This window comes from Ambystoma mexicanum, chromosome 6p (assembly GCF_040938575.1).
Source record: "Ambystoma mexicanum isolate Mex_15411 chromosome 6p, UKY_AmexF1_1, whole genome shotgun sequence".
Classification (NCBI taxonomy): domain Eukaryota; kingdom Metazoa; phylum Chordata; class Amphibia; order Caudata; family Ambystomatidae; genus Ambystoma; species Ambystoma mexicanum.
In genome coordinates this window covers 1448687496-1448712979 of record NC_090935.1, presented here as the reverse complement: position 1 = coordinate 1448712979, position 25484 = coordinate 1448687496, and the positions used below count along the sequence as shown (strand labels likewise).

The window sequence follows — 25484 nt, the reverse complement described above, 5'->3', positions numbered from 1 at the left end:
CTGTTCCTATTCAATCATTGGTTTTTGGTGCTGCATCGGTTTTCTCTTATGGGTTACATCTGTGAATGAATAGTGAATCTGGATTTACTAATCATGTAAGATGTTAATTATGGTTATTCTAACATCGGCGTAGAGTACTCATAGGTTATAGTCAGAGAAAACACACACTCGCCCTTAGTTTTCTTTCCCTCCTGATCTAGAGTGTAATATGCCTCAAAACACGGCACAACTTGGCTGCCCAGTTAACGTGCTATGCATCTGTGAATGAATACAGAATTGTAGTATAATTTGAGGCACTGAACTTCCCAAGATGCCAATTTGTAAAATCCACGGTGTAAGTTCTACAGGTGTTTATCACAAGTCAGCGTATTTGAGGCCATGACATGGCATGGTCCTATGAGGGGGAGACATGCATTGTTTTGTAAGAACATTCATTGTTCGAGAAGACAGAGGAAATGAGAATGGGAGCGGGAACGCTAGCCCGTGTAAAACACGGGTCGGGAGATATAAATCACACTCTGTCACCATTATTCCCATGCACTTACTTGCAAACCACGTTCAGCGGGTACCTCACAGAATAAACCCAACGCCCGGCGCAAGCGCGTATGGCATTACTGAGCTCTCCATGTTTATGAATGGAGAGCGAGGCGGGGTCATCTGTATTTCCGCGTCACGTGACATGCTTGAACATGTCACGTGAGCGCATGTAAGCCTACGTGTGGGGCTGGCTCTAGTGCTCCACACCGGCAAATGCCGAAACGCCCCCCTGCCACGTGACACGCTGCGTGCGCATCTCTATGCATGCAGGGGTTGGGCAGAAGCGCCCGAGCTCCGTCAGGCGCTCTACATTGCTACGGGTTGCCGGTAGTGTCACCCGTGATATACGCACGCTGGAATCACATCAAGCAGCAATATTCAAAAAATTATATATATATATATATATATATATATATATATATATATATATATATATATATATATATATATATATATATATATATATATATATATATATACACACACAAAAAAAGGAGGACGGCTCGTTTAATGCAAATAGGGGAAATGAGGGGAAAATAACTGGTGGCGTCACTCATGACCAGCCAAAAAGTGCTGCTAACTGCAGAAGGACTGCATTATATTAGGAAGCACATAAAAGCTCACTTGGACATGTCAATGCTCGAAGAGGACATGCTACATCTCGTCCCATATGTAGGTCTGTTTATATCTGATCTTATCTGATGTATTCAGGAATCTAGAATATTCAAAACAAGTCTCTGGACCATCAATGAACAAATCAAGTCGTGCTGATGTCATCGCAAGTGGCTTAGGTCATCATAGCCAACGAGTGCCAGGGTATACTTTCATTGAGACCCACCTTATCAGTTTTTAAACGGAAAACCCATTTTTGTTCCCGTTTTAGTAGAAGGAGGCTCATGTCTCCTCCTCTCCTGGGACATTTTTCTTTTTCTATGATTGTCCACTCCATTTCAGTGGCCCGATGTTTGAGCCTAGTGAAATGGTCAACCATAGGGGCATTTTCCCGATGGGTTCTGATACACAATAGGTGCTCCTGGATACGTTTCTTGATTGGCCTTGTAGTCATGCCAATGTATCTTTTGTCACAGGGGCACTTTATCATGTATATTACATTTGATGTATTGCAATTGGTAAGGGCAAGTTGTTTCCACAGTGTTTTCAAACCAATCTCCAAGGTTTTAGTGCGTTTTGTAAGGGTACACACGTTCCACTGACCACATGGTGTATGTCCTAGTGGGGAGGTATTGTTCCACAGGGTTGTTTGCCCTGTCGCCTCCTGGGCTGGTGTATATGAGTGTATCAGGGTGTCCCTCAAGTTTTTTCTTTTTTTCATAGCAAACCGTGGTAATGGAAGATTAACTTGCCCTACATTAAGTATAGGCCACAACTTGATGATTTCCCTTTTGATAAGGTTGATTTTATTAGAGTAACTGAAAACTGCTGTGATGGTGTTGTCTCCAGCAAGTCGTGTTTTTTGTTGCAAGGTTATATCCCGCAGGATATTTCTTGCTCGTTTCCTTGCTGTTCTCACAGTTTTTTTAGGATATCCACGTTCTAGAAGACGGTCTGTAAGTCCCTGTGCCTGTAGGTCATATTCCTGCGAACAGTTTTGCCTATATCGCAGAAACTGTCCAAAAGGTAGGTTTTCACTGAGACATCTTGGATGGAAGCTGGTGTAGTCCAAAAGAGAGTTACGATCGGTAGGTTTTCGAAAGATAGTGGTGACTAGAGCTCCCAATCTGGGTTTGATTTCTACATCAAGAAAGTGTATAATCTCTTTTGAGATGCAATGTGTAAACTTGAGATATCTATCTCTAGAGTTAAGCCAAGTCAAAAAGTCTTTGAATTGGCCTTCCGTTCCTGTAAAAATGGCCAGGACATCGTCAATACACCGCGTCCACAAGGTGACATGTGTCCTAAAAGTATTGGATGACTGGTATATGTGGGTCTCCTCAAATTCAGCGACATTCAAATTTGCCAATGAGGGCGCAAATGTAGCGCTCATAGCCGTGCCTGAGCATTGCACATAAAAGGACTCTTTATAGAGAAAGAAGTTCTTGGTGAGTGCTATCTCTGCTAGTTGCATTATGAGATCAATGGGAACCTCTGGGGGAGTTACTAAATCTCGAAGTACTTTTTCCACTATCTCGAGGGTTGCCGTCTGCGGGATGTTCGTATAAAGTGCTTCTATGTCAAGCGTTACCAGAAATTGGTAACTGCCGACCTGCTGAAGTAGATTTTGTTCCATGATTCTGACCTATTTAGCAGTTTTTAACTCTATTTTTCGCCATAGTGGCTAGGTATAGTGGTTTGAGCATAAGTTTTTTGTTTTGCTGCTGAAAGTCCAAACCAGATTTCTTGAAGACTCCAGCTGACTCCCTACATCTCCCGAAATGTGCTATCCACTTTGAAACCATGTCTGGGCCCCTTTTGCCACTTCATCCTGACATTTACTGCCAGGGTCTTCTGCTTGGATGTGGGCCGCTGCAGGAGTCTAGAGGCGTTCTCAGAGTTCATCACTCTGCCTGATCTTCTGTTTAGAACATCTCATTGTCTCCATCCTGGGACCGTTTGCTGCTGCCTTCCTTTGTTCACACCACTTCTGGGAGTCGCCTGATTGGGCTTCTTCCAGGAATCTTCTTCACAGGGGCCTTCACTCCTGGCCTGAAGGTAGATGTCCTTGAAAGAGCCTTTGTTATTCTCCTGTGTTGATGAGATCGTTGTTGGCTCAGAGTGCAAATCCCTAGGAAACAGATCCTGAAAGCTGCACCTTTTGAAAAGAAATGTTCACTTAACAAGTTGTTTAAGGTCTCTGGAGCGGTTTTCATCAAAACCAGCAATTTGAGTACCTACCTTGGGGTCCCTGGAAGGGGGATTTGTAACAATCGATACTCCCCCTTAGGTGTCCACCAGGTACGTCGTAGAGATTGCTTGAAGGTGAGTCTTAACTGTGATTTCCCCCCCAGACTTTCTTTGGAGGTTCTCCTGTTCTGCAGGTTCTTGTTCTGGGGTCCATCGTCTGACTTCTGGAACTCTTCCTTTGGGTCTGCGTGACCTTCCCTCTGGTCAGTTGTCATAGCAACTGCACCTGTGGGGTAGATCAGACTTACCTCCAGACTTACCTCCAGTAGTGTGAAAGGCCTTAACCTGTTTCCATTACTTTCTATAGAACTGAGACTGAAACACTCCTTAAAGTGGTTGTGGGCTCCTTACCTGCCCCTGGACATTTGTCATGAATCCCCTAGGGGTTCACTGATCAGTTGGCTAGGTTTTTCCATTTTATACTTACCTGTGATTGTCTATGTATTTTTAAAATCATCCCTATCATTTCTGCTGTGGTAAATGTACTGGAAACACTGTATCTGCATCTAGTAGCAATGTGTATATTTTCCCATTAATTTTATCAGGATGTTCACTCTTACTGAAATGTTTATTGATTCCTGAAACTTTTGCTAAGGTTTGCTATGGCTCCATACTCTTTTTGGCTGTATTGCAGTTTTCTGGGTGATTGTGCAGTAATACTGTTATAACATAGCCATGGAGAATTGTGTTTTAGGCCTTAGGGATTTTTAACTTAGTTTTCCTTTGGGCAGAATTGTGTTTCTCTTCTAATCACACACCTTCCCATTTGTGTTGGGTACTGACCCTCAGTGATATGGCCTTCCACAGATAATAGAGTTGGCATGTGTCTCTAGAACACTCCACTTAATTGTGAAGACTACTCTGTACGTACCTTCTTTGTTAGGGTGATAGTTGTCTGGTTCTATCTATCCCCTGTTATTTATGTTCGGTTCTTGCCCCGCTTGGCAAAGGACTCATCTATAGACCATGGAGTTAGGCGAGTCTTTCTATTCATGACTCTTTTTTAAATGTACTTGGCATATTTTTAATACTGTGTACCATGACTGAAAAACATATTTGAACTGATTGTTTTATATGTGTGACTTTAAGTATATATGTTTTGGTATATCTGTGTGGTGTATTTAATGAATGTATGTGTGTGGAGTAATTGTACCTCTGTGTCAACCTACTATCCCTACCTGAAAGGTAATCCTTGTCGCTCTGCCCATGCTACCCACCTTTAAGAGAGGTTTGGCTTCCCTTTCATACATTCATTCATTTTGTCATTTGTAGATCGCCTTTCACCATAATTATGGTCCCAGCGCGCTGTTGATTGAACACCATTGGAGGGACCAAAGTCTCAAGTATGGGAAAAGTGGGAGCTGCTATAATGCTTGTGTGCATTTCGGCCATTAAAGTTATGAGAGGTTGGCCACGGCCCTGTTAGTCACCCATGTCTGAATGGCGTGTGGATGGGTGGAGGCGGTTTACTAGAAGCTAAGCAGGAGGGTGTGTGTAAAAGGAAAGGTAGGTATGTTAGTAGCTACAGTTTGAAATGTTTTCGTGAAAGGCAGCTGTATTCTTATGGCAGGGAAGTTGAGCAACAGAGTTTGAGTTGTATGTGAGGGCAGAAGTGCGGTAGAGTGAGACTGTTCCTAGGGCTAGGCTCTGAAGGTGCGGAGTGCGAAAGAAAAGATGGGTTAGCTATACATTCAACATTGTCAACCCCCTCGGTTCCATTTGGGAACCAAGGGCAGTGCAAAATCGCACAAAGGATTTAAGTGCAATAAATAACCACCCCTCAGAGTGATACATTGCCCATCCCCGGTTCTTCAATTATGATAAAATTCCCACCTCAGATGTCTAGTTGCAGCGGCAATTCCCACCTTCATATGTGTTAGTTCCAAGCTCCACTGTCACATGTCAGGTGTGTTAGCCTCACTTCCTATGGTTAATGGTTGTAGCATCCTCAACAGAGGGCAGTACAAAAAATCGCCAACACAATGACATTGTTTGGGCAATAATAAAACATATGTACTACCTCCAACTAATACTTGTTTGAACATGAGCAAAATAAGAGCACATTTAGTGCAAAATTAGCAATGCCTAAAACTATGTGTGGGCAAAAATGTTGTGTGGTCTAGGATGGTGGTAAGACATGATAAAGAGTACTGTGACTTGTGCAGTTTATGTGAGGTGTGGCCTCTGGAGTTTGTGACATGCATGCAGCAGGAAATTGACATATAAAAATAAAATGTTAATTTAGGTTTATTGTTCCATTCAGAAACTGCAAATAATAATATTGTACCAAAAGAAAATAGTTTGTCAGTGGCAAGTGCCCTGAATGGAAATCCTTTGCCAGAGATTAAAATGTTCATTGCATGTCATTTGTCGTATAACTTCTTTGGAAACGTCCTTTGGTTATGCAATATGTGGGCTACTGTAAATGCTGCCCTTTGCATAATTGCCCACAGTGCAGGCATCCACTTATGCTGTATGTGTATACCACTTTGTTCCTGTACATATGTTTTGTCTACTTCCCTATTTCCAAAGCATAAGTGCTTCCTTAATATTGAGGACATAATCAATGAAGAAAACTGATAATGTTCCGACTCAATAAAGGGGTCTGTGTGAAGGTGAAGTCACTGTATGCCGGCCACAAATCCCATCGCGAGTCAGGATGCATGCCACCCAGCGCAGATCTTGACATTTGAGTTATATGGAGGTCATAACAGTAAGGGGTTCTTTTGAATCAGATGTGTAGATAGGAGTTTGTGTGCATTACAATGATATATTGACATAAGTGCACTGCACAGCAACGTGAGCCTGAGACACTATATTGTGTCAAAAAAGATGGGAAATAATTTGTTGGCAAGGTCTTTTGTATTTCCCTCCATCAAAATTATGTGCATATGTATTTATATCTCCTGGCTTATACTATGAAACATAAAACGCCCGATTCCCAGGAGTGCGTTGACAGTGGAACAGAAACATTTTGATACAATTACTTTGGGATCAAAACTCATGTAAAGTCACTTATCATAAAATAAAGAATGTATTAGTCATGGAAAAACTTTGTTAAAGGACGGTATGGTTACAAGTAAAACCAAAAAACCTCAGGAATTCGCCAGTTATGGTAAGCTAAGCGACCATAACTCATGCCACCACAGTGTACTGCTAAGGCTAACAGCCAGGACAACAAAGATAACATCACAAATGTCATTGATCATCACTGACATCTCTTAAAAATGGCGTCAGCTATTGCCATCCCTCCTCCCCAAGAGCCACCACCACCACCAGCTGGAGGACCTACACAACAAAACAACCGCAGTACTTTAAAAGACAATGAAGAGGACCAAGAAGATGAGGTAGAGGAAGTGCCTACCTCTAGCACCCAAAGAGAATCATGGGTGGGGCAGGCTAAAGCTACCGAAGTGAAATGCACTGGGTGCATGGCACTCAATTGCAGACTACCTGCACAGTACTCCTACAGTGCCCCTTCCATGCGCTGCCACACCAAATCCAACCACTGCAATGCTCTCAGAAAGTTTGTTCCTTTCTTAGCAAGTACTAGGCTGTCTTCCTCCACCTCATTTTCCTCAACCAACACTGTAACCACACAACCTGCTTCTGTGGGACACAAAATGCCACCGTATACCTTGCAAGTGATAAGAGGCCGTTGATCCGTATCTTTCGAAGACAACAGTATTCTGTATATATACTGCAACACACCACTCTGCCGGGGGAGCAATCTCAAAGTGCTCTTGAAGCTGTAATCAAGGAGCATGAGAAACACTGCCCCCTACCTTAGATTTAACACATGCTCAACATCTTCCCCTGTCCACCTGCCCCTCCATATTACTGTTTGGCGCCTCTTCCCTCATTACCCTCCCCACCCTACTTTCTGACCTCTCCTGCAAAAAAAAAAGGTTCCCTTTGGAACCACCTTTCACAGTTAAAAATTAGACCTAAAAAATAAGCTTATAGGCGCCATCTACTTTACATTTCTCAGTAAAGTAAATAGACTCAATAAGATTTTCCAACATTTCCATTAGCATTTTTTGTTATGCTAATGGGAATAATGTAACATTTATCCCCCATTCCAGTGGCTGGAACAGGGAATAACGGGCCGGCAGCCCAAATTAGCAGCCCATGCAAAACGAGGGCGGATAATGAGGGCTCCCGTCCTTTATCCCCCGTTTCAGCCCCTGCAACGGGGATGAAAGCTATTAGCACCCCGAATTGACAAAGTGGTAACCCGCAGTGCTAAGAAAAAGGATTTTCCTTCCTACAGCGGGATGCAAGCGGCGTCCCGCTGTAGGAAGGACAATCCTTTTCCAAGATGGCCACCAAGGAAAGGTAAGGTGGGGCTCCCTTTTCATGGCAGCCTGCGGGAGGCAAAGAGAAGGAGCAACCGCGGAAATAAAGTAAGGGGGTGAAAAAAAAATGAAAATGGGACAGAGGGTGGGCAGGAAGATGGCGGCACGGACAGCTGGAATGTACCAGGAGTTCAAGCCAGCGTTCCTAACCACCTGATTGGCTGGCTCCCCCGCCCTCAGTGCTAATGTACAATTGAATATTAGAGTAACATATAAAATGACAAACAATTTTCTGCCCCAACTACTTTTCTCTAGGATACAATAAAGACCATAATTGATGGACCTTTATAACTATCCACGGTTCCACAGTCCCCTTTCCACGCCATGAATCATTAAAATACCTGGATGGCATGTGCATACCATTGCACAGAGCACCCAGTCTACCCTTTTTAATGTTATATTTGTGACACTCCCTCAATGTCTCCTTTCAAATAGTCACACATACATCCACCAAATACTTCCAAACACTGTACATATAACCCTATGACCATATTAAGCTTCCACACACCAACTGCTACTTAACTATCATTTACAAATCCTTGCACCTACATTTCCCTTACTTATACCAAAACATTGTACACAATGCTCCTATAAAATGCACATATGCATTGTGCATTGAGAGAATGCATAAATAGAACGGGCAGTACGGATGGACAAATGCTCATGAGAACCCCGGAGGGAAATGCCAAGGTGGAACGCCATTGGGTAACTACTGGTTCAGAGGAGTCCGAAGGGTGGGATGTATCTTAACCATAACATCCCTTTAACAAAGTTTATTCTGTCCGTTTAATAGGTTTTTAAAAGTGAAAATGTTTCATGGTTTTACATCACTGTATATAAGTTATTAATAATTGCTCTTTTCATATATATGAAAGAACTATAAACCTCCTTTAAGAAACATATGTTTTGCAACACATACTTATGTCTGTCGGTATCAGCAGCGCATGCTGGGGATGGAAATCATGATTCAATTGCCTAGGGCATAAGGCTCCACCATAACCCTAGCCAAACCAAAGCACCCCTATTATTCACTGCACCTACCCTGCATCCTAGCTCAGTGTCCTATACCCTAATATTGTAACCAATGGCAAGTGCTCATGGCTTGCAACCATGGCCAGTCCAAATCCTTGGGACATAGGCTTCGGCCATGCCGCATTCTCCAATGAGCAAATCAGAGTACATATTTGCATTTGCCAAGAACCAGGCCCACTACTGAGACACCAGTATATCACTAGTTTTTCTACTTACATTCTTAAACTTTCGAAAAAGAAAACACAAGACATATTTCCAAAACATGCTTTCAGGTCCTTACTAATGCTTATCGTGCAAGTTTGTTGTAGTCTAGTCCACCACTTCAGGCTGTAACCGCAAGCAGAAAATGTTTTCCCATTCAAACCTACCGCTTTGGCCATGCCGCATGCCCCAATAAGCAAATTACAGTATACGTTTCTCCCACCAAGCTTTGCAAAAACCTTTTATATCTAGATCTAAAATCATTTTGCAAACTTGTCTGCATATTCATCAAATGGCACCCCATTTATAAGCCTGTCCAATATTTTGGGACTCCCCTCTAATTCTGTTCCCTCTTGACAAAACAGCACCACACTTTGCAAAACCATTCAGAATCAGGTCTAGAATTCAATTTCAAAATGTCATGCAGTTTCATTGAGTGGCACCAAAGTTATAAGCCATATAAAAAACTGCTTTTCACCAAGCCTGTAATGCAGAAATAAGCATAGATGCCCCAGAACATCTCAGATGTCTGCGAACACCACAAGACTCCCCCAGACTGTTCGCGGACATCGGAAAAGAAACGCACCCATTTCCCATCCCATCCTCATCACCCGTCATCTACCCAGAGATTGTTTCATTAGTTTGACAAGTGTAATGTTGTGTTTTTTCCCCCCGTTTTTTAATACATGTTTTTATTGGCATTTACACAGTATATGACAAACCCTTCCCTATTCCCCCTTCTATCTCCCCTTACCCACCCACCCCCCATAACCAGAACCTTTACCCCCACAGTTGTGTGCCAACCCCATGCTAGAGGAACGTCCCGTCCTCTACATTATGTCCAAGATTCTCACATACATTCTGAGGACACCATTGTAGCATGTAGTCCCCCCTCAGGTAGTCCAGTATCATGCCCCAGTCAATGCCGAAATCTGTCTGCTTCTCCTTGCAATCTATATGTAACCCATTCCATGGCCAATATCCCCCAAATCCTATGTGGCCATTCAACATTCGTGGGCGGTGTGTTTTGCCTCAATTTCTTTGCTATTCCTAACCAGGACGCTACACGCAGAATCATAAAAGCCCTACGTTGTGCTTTCGAGAGTGGTTGAGACTCTGGATCAAAAAGCCCACATATCCATTCCCTGAGGGTCTAAGTGAGTGGTCCTCCACCATCTGTTGTATCTGGCCCTTTACTTCCTCCCAGAAGAACCCTTACAGAACCGGGCAGTCCTACCAGATATGGCTCCAATCCCCCTTCCTGATCACCCCCTTCAACATTCTTGTGTGATTGTTGAGTACATCTCATGCAATCTTTCCGGAGTATAGTGCCACTGTACCATTACTTTATACCATGCTTCCCTGATTTGGATTGATCTGGTCAGTTTCAATATGTTCCCCCAACGGTTTTCCCAAATCAATTTTGCTATTTCCTCCCCCAGTGCTCTTTCCCATTTCTGCATATATGACCACATATTGTACCAGTTTCGTTCCATTAATATCGAGTATAGCTTGGACACCAGTTGCTTATCCCCAGTATGTGTTGTAATACATTTCTCAAAGGATGTGAGAGTTCTCTGCGCTGCCTTTTTAACTTCTGGCTGTTCTAACCAATGTTGCATTTGATAATATTCCATTCTATCTCTTTCTGCCAGGTCTATTTGCCGTTTGCATTCCTCGAACGTTAGGACCTAGCCCTCAAATCTCATGTCCCCCTCTTTAGTGCATCCCATAACTCGCCATTTTTTAAAAGTAGCCTCTGCCATCACTGGTGAAAATTGGGGGTTCCCAAATAATGGGGTAAATGGGGAGGGGCGTGTAGACAGAAGTCCTTTTTTAATCAACCGGTCCCATGTTTAACAGGTTGCTGATAGTACTTTGCTCAAATTAGCACTACGGGGGTCTATCTTGTTTCTCTAACTATATGAGCCCTTCTAGGGGTGTCGCCGCCATTGCTCTGTACATCCTGGCCCATGGTTTAGTCAAGTCGTTCGACAACCATTGCCGTATCACCCGTAATTGGGCAGCCTCATAGTATTTAGAAATATTCGGTAGTCCCATTCCCCCTTTCTGTTTAGGAGCCATCGGTGCCTCTAAGGCAACTCTCGGCCGTTTGTTCCGCCAAATGAACCTTGTTATAAGTTTAATAGTCTTAAAGAAGGACCGCAGGACCATAACAGGAAGTGCCTTGAAGTAGTAGAGTAGCCTGGGAAGCATGACCATCTTTATCGTGGCTATAATCCCCAACCATGAGATGGACATAGGAGTCCACCTGTTTAGGTCTTCTTTTATCTGGGAAACGATTGCTGGGTAATTTGCTTCATATAATAAACCTGGCCACCCCTTGCACTAGGGATTGTATCTGTACCCATACAGCCCCCCCCCATTTGCTTCTTTTTCTGCACTTATCAGACTTACCCAGTCTGCTGCCTTAAACACAGCATTTGCCACTTGCTGGCTGCACTACCACTGTTTTTATTTTAATTTTATGTATTATTTTTTATCTGCTCTCCTCTGCTGTGCACTTTCCACTCGTCCCCCTTCCATGCACTTTTTCCCCTTTCCCCTTTCCCATGCACCTGCACGTTCTCAATGTCACTGGGCCTAATAAGATTGTTGTTGTGTTGTGTTGTCCTCCCCTGTTCCCCTCCCTTGCCTAGTCACGCTCTGAAACACCTGTGTACGAGCGCGATACAAATAAAATATCATATCATATAGAGTTATGCACTCCCAGATAAGTAATGACGCCCTTGGCTATTTTAAAAGGTGATAGGCCCTCCTCCTATCCCTACCTGTAAGGCTAAGAACCTCAGGGTCATCTTTGACTCCACATTTTCAGTCTCCTCACACATCGCTGACGTCTCTAAAAAGTCAGACTTCTAACTGCATCTCCTTAGAGGTACTCTGCCTTTCCTCTCCTTCCCTCAGAAGCTCACTGTCTCCCAAGCTCTGGTTCTCTCTAGATTGGAGTACTGTAACAGCCCCTTTCTAAATCTACCTGCCTCCACTCTCTGCCCTTTACAACTAATCCAGAACAGGACTGCGAGACTTGTCCTTGGCCTCAAGGCCTGGGATTATATCTCTCCAGCTCTGAAATCCTTTCATTGGCTCCCAATAGATGCACGGATTAAATTCAAAACCCTCTGCATTGTCCACAAGGCTTTCTGGGGCCTGGGTCCAAAATACCTTCAACTATCCCTCCGTAAATCCCTCCCCTCTCGGGCCCTTCGCTTCTCTACCTCCAACTCCCTCAGCGTCAGTCGTTTTTCAAAGAAACAAGCTGGGGTAGATCTCTGTCTTTGGCTGGGGCTTCCCTTTGGAACAGCCTCCCTGCCATCTTGAAACTTGAGGAGAACCATATCCAGTTCCGGAAGCAGCTCAAGACCTTCCTCTTCGCTTCTGCCTTTGCCCTTCTTCTCCCCTGCTGATCAGCTTTTTCTCTCGGCAGCGTGCACCTGGCCACCCTCTGTCCTTCAGGCCCAGGTACCTGCTCACCCTGCTACCATCCTGCACTGCCTCCGGGCCACCCCTTGCACTGAGATCTGCATCTGTACCCATACAGTGCCCCACCCACTTTTCTTCTGCACTTATCTGACTAACCTAGCACTTTTCCACTTGCTGGCTGCACTACCACTGTTTATCGCCTTCATTTATTTTACTTATTATTTATTCTGTTCTCTCCTCTGTTCCGCACTTTCCACTTCTCCCCCCTTCCATGCACTTATCCCCCTTTTTCCCTTTCCCATGCACTTCCGTGCTCTTAATGTCACTAGGCCTAGTAAGATTGTTGTTTTTTTCTCTCCTGTTCCCCTCCCTTTGTCTGGTCGCGCTCTGAAACACTTGTGTATGAGTGCGATATAAATAAAATATCATATCATATATCCCAGTGCTAAGTCTGCCTCCTCTTTCTTTGAGCGCCCCAGGTTCAGTAGCTCCGACTTGGACATGTTTATCCTCAGCCCTGCCACTTTCCCCATAGTAGACAGTTCCTTTATTATAGTGGGGATAGAGGTTTCTGGTTCTGTCAGGGTCATCATCTTATCATCGGCAAATGCTGCTAATTTCTGATCTTCTGCTCCAAACTTCATACCCTGAATTTCCTGGTTATATCTAATGGATGCTAATAAGGGTTCCAAATAAATTGCATAAAGGAGCGGGGACAAGGGGCTTCTCTGCCTCGTTACCCCCTGCTATTTGTACCTGATCTGATAATTGCGAGTTAATAGACAGTCGCATCAAGGGACTTATGTAATTTGCCCTTACCATGCAGATAAACCTGGTGCCTAGCCCCATTTTAGACATAGCCTCAAACAAGAATGGCCACTCGACGCGGTCTAATGCCTTTTCTGCATCGAGTGATATCAATACTGCCGGTTCCTGTCTAATAGCCGTCTTTTCTATTAAATGTGTTAATTTCCCAGTTGCCTTCTATACTTTTGATAGAAGCTTGCCGGGTATCAGTCTGATCCTGGTGCCTTATTTTTCAGTAAGTTCTTAATTACCACATCTACTTCCTCCTCCGTAATCTTTCGTTCTAAACTGTGTCACTCTTGGGGTGTAAGTGTCTGCACAGATAGGTTTCTAAAGTAGTGTCCCAGAGCCTGTTGATCTGGTTTGTCCGATGCATATAGATCCCTGTAGAACTTCTGAAAATAACCAATTATCATAGTTGCATCTGTAGCTATTGTTCCGTCTTGCTGTCTTATAGCCCCTATTGCACATTTCGCTGCTACCCTTCTCACTTGTTTGGCCAAAAGCCTGTCCGCTTCCTTAGCACCCAAGTCAAGCAGGGATCTCTCCACATTGCGTGTACGCACAAAGTTTAGTTGTCTATTAAGCTCCTTCACTTTTTTATATATGTTCTTATCCTTTTTGTCAGCTAATGATTGCATAACCACCCGCAGTTGGGACTCCAAATCTGTTTCCGTTGCTACCTCCGTTTCCGTTTTTGGGTTTGAAGTGCTATTATTTCCCACCTCATTGCCGCTTTAAATGCCTCCCAGAGCCCTTCCTGCAAGACTTCCTCATTCTCATTGTTTAGAAAGTAGTCATCTATTTTTTTTCCCACTTGTTCTGTTTCCACCTCATCTGTTAGTATATCTTGGGGAACGTCCAGGCCCATCGCCCTACCCCCCTCAACCCCCCGTGTTTCCCAGATTTTCAACTCTACCATCAGCGGGGTGTGGTCTGAGATTGAGATCGATCCAATATTTATTTATTTAACCTCCCCCAAAACGTGGCCGACCTCCACACATAGTCAATCCTCGACAGGGTTCGGTACACATTGGAGAAGCGGGTAAACCTTCTTTCATGCCCCTGCTTAGTCCACCATACCTCTCTAAGAGCTAGGTGTTCAATCTTTTCCTTCAAGCATCTGGTGGGGGCGCCCCCTCCTTGCCTGGGCCCATACTCCTAACCACTCTGGGGTCCCACGCCAAATTGAATTCACCTGTAAAAACTATTTCCCTATAACAAATCTTTCAGAAGGACCTCTCTTATAAATCCTTCTTGGCCCATATTGGGTGTGTAAATCATTCCTAAGGTCACCTTTCTATGTCCCACCTGTACTTGAAGAACTATGTATCTCCCTTGCTTATCCACTAGCGTCTGTATTACCTTTGCCTGTAGAGTGTCCCTGAGCCCTATGAAACCCCTGCCGTTTTTCCTTGTGCATTTGATTGGTAAAGATGTGTAAATTGTTGGCATCCTCTAATCTGCTCCTCAATTTGTTTACGTTTAACGGGGGTGTTCAGTCCCCTAACATTATGTGATAAAAGTGTCATCGTATTTCTTATGTTTTTTAATCATGGTAGCTATCATATTCAGGGTTTTAGCACACTCTGCCCTTTGATCTCTGGCATTATCCCTCCTCTTCACCTTTGCATGTTCCCCTTCCCCCGAACCCCTTACCCCGGTCAGGGGCAGAGATCCTATGACTACCCCCAGTTTCCACCCTGAGGCTGTGGTCCTATTGGAAGAAGAAGCTACACTCACTTGCTTCTGGCCTGTTCTCTCTCCGTCCAGATTCATAATTGAGAGACCTTCACATGTTTTTGCCTGCTGTTTTCTAACATCGCAGGTGAAAAAAAGACAAAACGGAAATGTCCATTTGTGGGGAATATGTTTGGCTAGAAGTTCTTTAGTCACTGGGCTCATTATCCTCCTTTTCTGCTGAGTGGATAGCACCAAATCTTAGAAGAGTAGGACTTGAGTACCGCTGATTGTTCTATTTGGTTCAGTCCTTGCCGCTCCAAGTCTGGCAGAGTCTGAGGAGTGATTGCCAGTAACTCTACTCTTTCTACTGTGGGAGTGACTTCAAAAGCTGACGATCCCCGCGGAGCGGGCGCGGAGTCTGGCAGAGTCTGAGGAGTGATTGCCAGTAACTCTACTCTTTCTACTGTGGGAGTGACTTCAAAAGCTGACGATCCCCGCGGAGCGGGCGCGGAGTCTGGCAGAGTCTGAGGAGTGATTGCCAGTAACTCTACTCTTTCTACTGTGGGAGTGACTTCAAAAGCTGACGATCCCCGCGGAGCGGGCGCGGAGTCTGGCAGAGTCTGAGGAGTGATTGCCAGTAACTCTACTCTTTCTACTGTGGGAGTGACTTCAAAAGCTGACGATCCCCGCGGAGCGGGCGCGGAGTCTGGCAGAGTCTGAGGAGTCCGAGGAAGTCCGCGGAAGCTCGGCCTCCCCCTGTGGGCTCTCCTCCCCTCTGCCCCTTCTATCTTTCTATCAGATCATGAGGGTGAACATGGCCGCTACTGCAGCCAAAGGCAAAGCTGTGTGCCCATCGATGAAGACACGAGCCCAAAGGAAGCGGGTTCGTGAGTCGCCGTGCACGGACTTGGATCGATCTTGGACATCGGCGGCTTCTCCCGAACCCCCTGATGCCCCTCAGAAGATGACTCCTAGAGAGGCACTTGAGCCTGCTTTGGCTCCACTCACAGCTGAGCACAATCGTGTCCCAGAAGACAAACGAACGACGCCGACGCCCTCGATGACCTCGAAACAGACAACATCAATTCCCACAAAAGTAAGTGAGTGTGTGAATATTCCATCTATACAAGTGTTGGTGATACCTGCGGCTTGTACCTCGTCAAGGGGCAAGGTCAGTGACGCTAGAGGCATGGGTGGCAACTTTGTAGCGGACTCCTCCGCACCTTCCATACAACCGGAAACGCACTCTACCTCTATTTTTGCGAGCTGCGTCACGCAAGAGGTTTTATCTACCTCTTCGATAAACGGAAACTCCACTCAAGATAAAGCCCGAGAAAACGAGTTCGACATGGTCACAAGTCATAGCCCCATCAAGTCGATCACTGGTACTCCGACAAATGTCCTGAGCGATTGGCAATCTGAGTCTGTCCTGAGGTCTGTACCCACAATGTCAAAATGCAAATCTACTGGCGAACAAGCTCAGAAATCGAGCGCATGTGCGCTGAACAAAATAAACAATACAGCTCAGGAAGAGATAAGTACGGGCTCGTACCGATCTAGATTCTTCACTGCGTACGATAATCTAATACCTTTGTCAGCCACATCTCCCAACAGGGCCCAGGCTGAATTCCCTCACAGCGCTGCTTCCTCACACATGGACGCTGCGGAGAATGTCTTTGAGACGTGCCTAGTGGCCTCTAACTGCCTCTCGACTGCAGGAGCTGTCTGGGAAACATCGAAGCCATCGGAAGACAAGGTTGTTACTAACCGCAGAAACTCTTTAGATATCGTTAACAAGCTCCTAACAGATCTGAAACAGATAAATAAAGAAAGACTCCCTATCTCGCCCACAAAAGACAGCACAACGGGAGACGTGGATACAAGGGAGGCCGTATTGCAACTCATGCACACGGCAAATACACATGTATCTGAAGCCGTTACAAATGCCAAACCACAGGCGGACGTAAGCAAATGCCAACTGCTGAGCCCTCCTACAAACAATTTGATAAAGAGGCGAAGAGTTTATTCGAGTACATCTCCGAACATACAATGCTCACAGAGGAAGCTCTCTAAAATAGGTCTCGCGGCTGCAACGCAAAAGCAAATCTGCTCATCGAATACCGCACGGAAGGATGCGTGCTGCTCTCCATTGAATGATGGGCGTGCTGACTCCACAACTGACTCTTCATCCTCTGATTCATCCCTGATGGAGCGACCCTTTCCTAAAATCAGACGACTTCCGCTAAACAAAAAACGGCAAGTGAGTCACACATCAGAGTCATTTGCCAACGCACGTCATTTGCCAAACATGCAAGATCTACAGACCATCATCATGTCGTCAACAACGTTGTCGTTGTCACCTTTTCTCAAAATGTATGAACATTTGAACGAAAGCTTAAAAGATCTGTCAGTAGCTGTCTCTGGAATGAATACTAAGATTACTATGCTTGAAAATATGCAGACGTCCCATATGGACGTAGTGCTAAACACCACCAAAAAGGCTGAAATGGCTCTGGGGGCCCTAACAGACTGCAACAAAAACGCCTATTTAGACAGAAAATTACTGGCAGAGGTGGCAAAACAAGCCCTCAACCTGTTTCAGCAAAAGTCAGTGAACCACCCGTGCAATGGCCTCTTAGATGACAGAAGAACCGAGTCCTCTCACAGTTCTCACCAGTCTACATTTGGTCTCCCTAGTAGTCTGTCTGAGTCCTCCCGCGCGCAGTCCGTGGAGATTCCTGCTACTGTTTACACAGGTTGTAAGATTCCCACGACTACAATGGAAGAAGCTCCTTCGATAAGTATCCAAGATCTAACGACTGTGGTGGAGCTCTCTGCTGGTAGGCAACCCGGGGCTCAGACAAGTAACGAGCCTCCAGTTTCAACCGGGCCTAACCCAAGCAACCCTACACAGTTTCAAGACTTATTGTTGGCAACTCAAGCAGTTGGAAACTTGGCTTTATTAGACCCTCAACCGGCTTCCTCATCGTTTCGGACCCAAAATCGAAACTTAATCGGCGAGGAGCCTATACTCGTATCAGAGGAGGTGTGTAGCGTTGCCTCGGATGTCTTTGATATTTTTAAATCTGCCAAGAAGGATCTTCCGGCTGGACCTAGTGCTAAAATCGGCAGAGGAAACGGGCTGAAAAAATCTAAAAACATGCCCCTGAAAAAAACAAAACGAGGCAACGACTCGAGGAAATTTCTGAGAAACCTGAAAACAGTTAATGTAACTGTCAACAAGACGACGCTAAAAGAAAAAAGTGGAGTGTTGGACACCAACTCTAGAAATGTTGTCACTGAACTGGACCTACCGACTGGAGCCATAACCCACTCCGGAAAGGGCGTCATTGAACAGGACCAATCGATTGGAGCCAAAATCAACTCATGTGACTCTTCCGAAGAACTACTCAACATGTCAGTATACGAGGATGTAGAGTCTGACGATCTGGGTGAGGTTGAAGATACAAAAATCTCGCACAATAACTCTGCCAAAGTTGTTGAACCTGCAGAGATCAATTCAGATTTTTTGGCAGTGGGCTGTGCAAACTCAGAGATCAATGGAGCCGCAATTGTAAGCTATCCTTGCTTAAACATGTCATCTCAGCCATTAAATAGAGTGGTCACATTATGCGAAATCAGAAAATCTAAAATAGCTCCAGCGGACAGCCTGAACTGTCAAAAGAAGACTTTCTTGACCCTAGAAGAAAAGCGTGCCAGGCTGGCAACAGTATCCCACAATCTGGTTGGTCAACCAGTCGAGACAAGTGCCGAGACAATGTTGGATAATCGTGAAAAGATGCCAATATCCGAGGCTGTCACTTTGGTCTCAGCAAATAATGGCCCAAGGGCTCTCACTTTGCCCACACTCCCTCAATCGACCTCAAATGTGAATCCTCCAACGAGACCAACAAGATGTAACCTAATAAATGTTTCCAAAGAGGGCAATCCCCACAAAAAAAGAAATGATCCATTGCTTTATCAGGTGCTCTTGAAACGTATCGACTCTGCGGATGATTTGATCCTGAATCGGCACAACATTCTATGGTTATGCCATCTCGTCCCAAGTCTTAGAGCAATTGAATCCGAAGACCTAAAAATAGTGGAATTCTTCGACGAGACGAAAAATGACGCAGTCATTTTACACGTGCAGTCCAAACTGATAGTTGACACACTTTTCCAAGCCGGTCCGGTGCTATTGTCTTTGGGTTTCGACATCTCCACGGCACCGGCCCGCACCCTTACTGGCGTACCAAAAGCAGTTCTCAACATGGTACACGACGATAAAGCAAATCAAGCTGATAACATGAAGACAAATGATTTTGTTAAAACGACGTCTTGTGTTAAATCACAATGTCCTGCAGCAAATAACTGGAAGCCAGCCTTCGATACATCTAGTAACAATCGGATAAAAATAACAATTCAAGGTTCCAATCTAATACACGCTAAAACTGAAGCAATTGATCCTTGCTTGTCGCACAAAACGAGTGGAAACGACTGGTCCTGGCTCGCTGAAACTTTAAATAATGACCAGTCACGCTAACGCCAGGCACCTTCTTCACGAAAATATTACACACTAGGATCCTGGAACACCAGAGGCTTCAATCATCTTTTCAACACAGCCTGGGCCGCCGATTTGGACATTGCTTGCCTGCAAGAAACATGGCTTTGTGACAAGCCAATACTGGAAGGTTTCGAACTTGCCCATAACCCTGCAATTAAACAGAATAAAGGCAGACCTATGGCAGGTTTGCTGGTGGCAGTTAAGCTCGATTCAGGCTTTCGGATACTAGGTTCTACTAACATTTCTCCCTTTATCCAAGTGGTAAAGATTGCCTCTGGAAAGGCAGCCGATGGCTTGGCTAAAAACCTTCACATTGTCAATCTCTATTGGAATCATGAAGCTGCTGAGTCGAAACACTTTATAGACGAAGTCACAACTGCGCTGGATGAGATTCTGGAAGTTGGCCCTCCACATGAGCTGATCATTTGCGGCGATCTTAACATCGACTGTCTTAATTTCTCAAATCTATCGGGTTATAAGAAGTGTTTAAATAACTTAGGTCACCAATTGTCATCTCAATGGTGCTTAGAAATGGAGTTACGCGATTTGACAATGCTAAATGGTCAAACCCTTGGTGATATTCCAGCGGCTCCAACCTGGAGAAGAGGTGAACAAAAGTCCACACTTGATTACATCTTTGTATCTCCAACGATTCACAAAAGAACTGACAGGTTTAATGTCATCAAAATGATTCATAGCGATCACGACATGGTGGTACTGAAGTTTACTTCGAATCTTCACCCTTTCCAGGACCTATGGTCTTACTCTGTTCGAACAGGAACTGGCCGGGTTCGTTTAAATCTTGAACCAAGTGAGGTGAACAATATTCTAACGAGATTCCAGTCTTCCGATTCTCTGGAGTATGACCACTTGCTGACGCAATACCAAGAACAAAAAAATTCACTAAGAAACACCCAGTTTATACCTAAACATAAATTTGATCTTGAAGTACAAAAACGAAAACGCCTTCTACGCCGACAGTTGAGAATGGCACAAAAAAAACCCCCAACAGATGGTGGAAGTCATGCTCAAAAGATCAAACAGGTCTATAAGAACTGGTTAAAGTCTCACAAAGCTATAATGCTGCAAAATGACGCAGAGCTCATGCTGGCAAAAATGGAGTCCGCTAATCCAGCTGACTACTGGAGACTCATAAATGACCATCTTGCTCCTCAACATGCCCTTCAGGCCAACCTGGTGCCCGAGTCAGAATGGATAGATTTCTATGCTGATCTATTTCGTAAAGGTACTCATAATCATACCTGGAAGCCCCTAAATTTACCACACTGGGATCTTGCTTTTGGATACGAAGACATCCTGAGAGTCATCAAGAACGTACATGACTCTAGAGCGCCTGGTCCTGATGGACTAACGAACTTTACGATTAAGCACCAGCCCGAATATTGGGCAACTTTCTGTGAGGCACTGTTCAAAAGGACCATTGAGTGTCGCAAGACCCCCAGCTCATGGAAATCTGCAGTGATCATCCCTATCTTCAAAAAAGGAGACCGCAATAATCCGAAAAACTATAGACCTGTTGCACTCCTTGACGTGTTGGGAAAGGTGTATGCCACCCTGCTTCAGCAAAAACTGCTGGAGTGGTCTTCAAATAACCAGCTTGTAGACCCTAGACAGACTGGTTTTGTAAAGGGGGTAGGTTGCTGCGTTAATCTCCTACTGCTGAACCTCATGAAGATGGAAACGCTTTGCTCAAATGCCAAGATCCATCTCGCGTTGGTGGACTTATCCCAGGCGTTCGATAACATAAACAGAGAGTTATTATGGAAAAAAATGTCCAAATGGGCCTGCCCGCCTAGTTTGTTGGACGCCATTTGTGAACTCCACACAAATACCTCAATCAGAGTGCGATTAGATCAAAAAGGCAAGTTATCAGCACCTATTAACACCTATAGAGGTGTGAAACAAGGCTGTCCCCTTGCAGCAAACATCTTCAACCTGTTTATATCTGACATCAAAGACGCTTTCGACGGTGTACGCACGTTCCCACCCAAAATTCACGGCACACACGTAGACTATTTAATCTACGCGGATGATATCATCTTGCTAGATTCAACTCCTATAGGTCTACAACGCAAACTTACTGCTGTGGCAAAATACTTAGCAGAGAATGGTCTAAACATCAACAGGGGGAAATGCGAAATCATCGTCTTTGAGAAACTGCAAGGTGCAAAAACAAATAAGAGGACATTCAAATGGTACATAGACAATGAACCCATTGGGCGTGTATTAAACACCCGATACTTAGGGATGCGTCTAAGTGCAAGTAGGAATGACGCTCCTTGGGTCGAAGAAGCAAAGAGAAAATGCCGCCAACTAGCATGTCAAGCTTCTCTAATAAACAAAAAATTTGGAAAATTTTCCTTAAAACCGACCTTATATTTTTTCCAGCAGAAGGCTGTTCCCTCACTAATCTATGCTGGTGAAAATGCCTTTGGCTGTGGGAACGAAGTGTGGAATACTCTTGAAAATATCTTTTGGTCCAAAGTTTTACATCTCCCAAAAGGTATTCCGACGGTCTGTATTAGATATGAGCTTGGGTATATCTCTCTACACGCAAGGGTTGCTTGGAATCTGCTAAACCTTTATAGGAAGCTAACACAAACAAAACCCATGCTCCAAACTGCAATCCTCCAAAACCCAGAGTCTGCCAATGCGCCGTCAATGGTCCATCAATGGAATGAGCTATGTCAGGAGGTTCTTATTTCATACGATATTACGTCACAACTATTGTTAGAAAATCCTGATGCAGCCAAACTGAAGCTCTGGAGAAATGACTGGATAAACACCTGTGCCCAAAGAGCAAATTCAAGGTCAATGCAAGAAGTTCCGGGAGAAGCTAGAGCCTATGGCTGCGTGCCGACCTACTTGTCACGGTTTCCGGATCAGTGGTCACGTTCTCTATATCTACACTTCAGATTGAACGCTCTGCCGACGAAGGAACGGCTATGTTATTGGTCCCAACGACCTCACTCAGACCTTAGATGTCGCCTCTGCAACAGCCCAAATGAAACGCTGAAGCACTTGACGATGTCATGCTCTGGTCTTGAGAAAGAAAGAAATCGCATTTTTAGTACAATTACAAAGAACTTTAAATGCTTAACTCGTGACGATTGGTGGAAAGCCTTGTTTGATGGTTCTAACAAACCTGTTTTGTATGCTTTGGTATCTTTTCTTCAGGTTGCTAAAGCTCGCCTATTGGCTATGATAGCCATAAAAAATGAGGATTAGCCACGGGGTGGTCATGAGTTTGGGGTGTAGTCACTCATACCAAACCCACAATGCAAAGTTATGAGGGATGTTTTTGAAAGTCTTGTAAAATTGCTCCTATTTTTAAAGGTTTGTACAAAAACCAAATAAAAAAAAAATAAAAAAAAAGTATGTTCTCCTTCATCTCGTACGATGACAGGGCGACCAGCATGTCTGTTGGTCTCATCCCTGGGCCCTGCATGTCTGTTAATAGACTCCCAAAACATTGTTGGATCGTGCTCTTAGGTCCGCATCCATTATTGCTTCGTTAAGGCCTTTAACCCTGATATTCACACGGGATTGATTTTCCAAGTCTTCAACTTGCAGCTCCAGGTCATGTGTGGCTTTAGCTATCTGTTCAAGGAGCTCGCTATTTTGTCCAACTTCCTCTGCCATTTCTGTTGGCCCCGGTTCCGGAACATCCACTCTGGTACCTAGGACATTAACTTCTTTCCTTACTTCTGTGTATGTGGGAAGGCTCAGAGGACAGGGAAACCCATCCTCGCTCCACTGTGTCCATTTTGGAATCCACAATGTTGTGTTTTGTAATATTTTTACTGCGATTTTTGCGGACACCGGCGGGTGCCTGTGAATCCAACATGGCGGGCGTTCCCCAAAAATATGACGACCTCACGCTTTTCACCATCTAATCAGCGGGCGCATCCGATGTCCGCAGACCTCACGCCGCCCTCTGCGCCAATCGGAGACCCGTCCGTGGACCGAACAGGGAAGTGAGTCAATGGATTGAACCCAGATATCACTAATTTTTGTTAACTTAATTTTTGGTCGTTTTAAAAAAAACGACTGGGTGAATTTACACCAAATTTACAAAAGCACAGTTTCGGGACCAAGCCACTGCTCATGCTGCAAATTTGGTGAAAATCCGTCCAGCAGTTTGGACTGTAGGCGTGAGCAAATAATTTTTTCCATTGCATCTATGGGAAAAGCCACACATTTTGGGACCCGCCCCCCTATGACTTTGCCGCCCTTAATGAAACCTCACCAGACTTCACAGAATCAATCTGACAGGGCCATATAATTTTGTATATTTTCAACAAAGTTGTCAATACAGTCCATCCAAGGATTTGTGAACACTAAGAACTTTCTACCCTTAATGGAAGGAATCCCGTTCTTTTTAGAAAAGATTACAAATGCATGACTTTGAAATGCATTTTACAGCAAAATAAAATAAAAGCTGTATTTTCTATTTTCTATTTGGTTGTCTGAACTCTTTCAAATTCTATGAGTACTACTACATTCAAAGTGATTCTGTATGCATGAGACATGATTGAATAAATTCAGGTCTACTGAAGCCAATTAGCAGACCCCAAAATTTCAGACGTCAGAGCAAACCCCCTACTAGTAAAGAGTTACACTGAATGGTGATCTCCTTATGTCTGGAAATCAAAGGGAGTGTCTCTCCGGGATCACCTGTACATGTCCCTTTCTTCAAATTAAGGGGGGGTTCACATTATGAATCCAGTTCCACTAGACTTCAAAGGACTGTTACAGACACAATTCAATCATTGACCTCATCAAAGCAGAGTCTTTTCCTAAAGTGGTATTGTGTACATTCGTCATGCTATTATTCACCACATTCTACATTCATCATAAAGTTAGTCTTCTGGTTACAAATCTGTTATGTCTATGTATTGTATAACTGTAAAAGTCCCCAAACAAAGGAAGAGAAAGAAAAATAGAACATCGTTCATTTAATTCCATTCATTTTCTGGGATTTTTTTTTTACTGAAATATTAAATTCCTTCGGAATTGACAGAGGGCAAAAGTCAAAGATTGTTCAAGTGTGGGAACCACCACTGAATATTTCCAAAGCAATTGGGGGTTGCAAACGGGCCAAATAATTCAATTAAAAAAATTGGCAGAAAACGGCATCATTCTGAAAATAAATTGTGTAAATGTCAGGAGATATAGCTTACTCACCTCTAGGTAATGTGTTGCCTCTAAAACTAAATTTTCCGGGTTGCTACGAAGCAAGGCTCCAAAATGTTTTCGAGTGGGTTGGAAATGCTGAATGTTACTGCAGCTGCCAAGGCCTTTCTCAGAATGAACAATGTTTAAGGTTTTCTTCCTCCTAATATTTAGGATTTCCGAAGACCAGCCGGAACCCTCCATGTAAGAGGAATTGGCAACAAAGTCCCTCATACAACATGATATTTCTAAACCAGGCGCAGACAGCAAGCAAAGGTCTCTGGATCAATCATCTTTTCTTCAGATGCAAAAAGACAATTGATCCCAATTGGACAGCATCTTGAACTCCTGGTGTCCTTCGTTTCCCTCCCCGTATCATGTAGAAAGCCCCCTACCTTTATAGGGATCTGCTACAATGTACTCTAATGGCAAGTTCATGTTGAATTCATGCCAACAGAGTTCAGTGGTGCACTATAAATGTGTCATTTTCAAGGGGCAACACGTGATCTCATGGATATTATGTGATGTCATAGTAGAAGAGAATATCTCAACACTAGCTGAACTAGCCCATTTATTGTAATCTGACATTCCAGTCTCAGGGTGTGGCGGTGCTATAAATGCAGTGCTGCTACATCTAACTGGGGAAATGCTTGGGGGGAAAAAAACTAGGAACTTAAAAGAAAAAAACACACTGTGCTAGAGAGGGCGCCATCACAAGCTTTGTGGTATCCCAGCAGTAAATCCGCCGGGATACTGTCAACGCAAATAGCGTTACTGCCACTCAGCCCGGCGCTATTAGC

The 25484-nt window shown here is 44.3% G+C and overlaps 1 protein-coding gene across 3 annotated transcripts in view; it reads left to right on the top strand.

Annotated features, from left to right (window-relative positions):
- The window catches only part of LOC138510505 (zinc finger protein 776-like), a 427294-nt gene that overhangs the window by 360291 nt on the left and 41519 nt on the right, over window positions 1-25484 (top strand). The window lies entirely within an intron of this gene.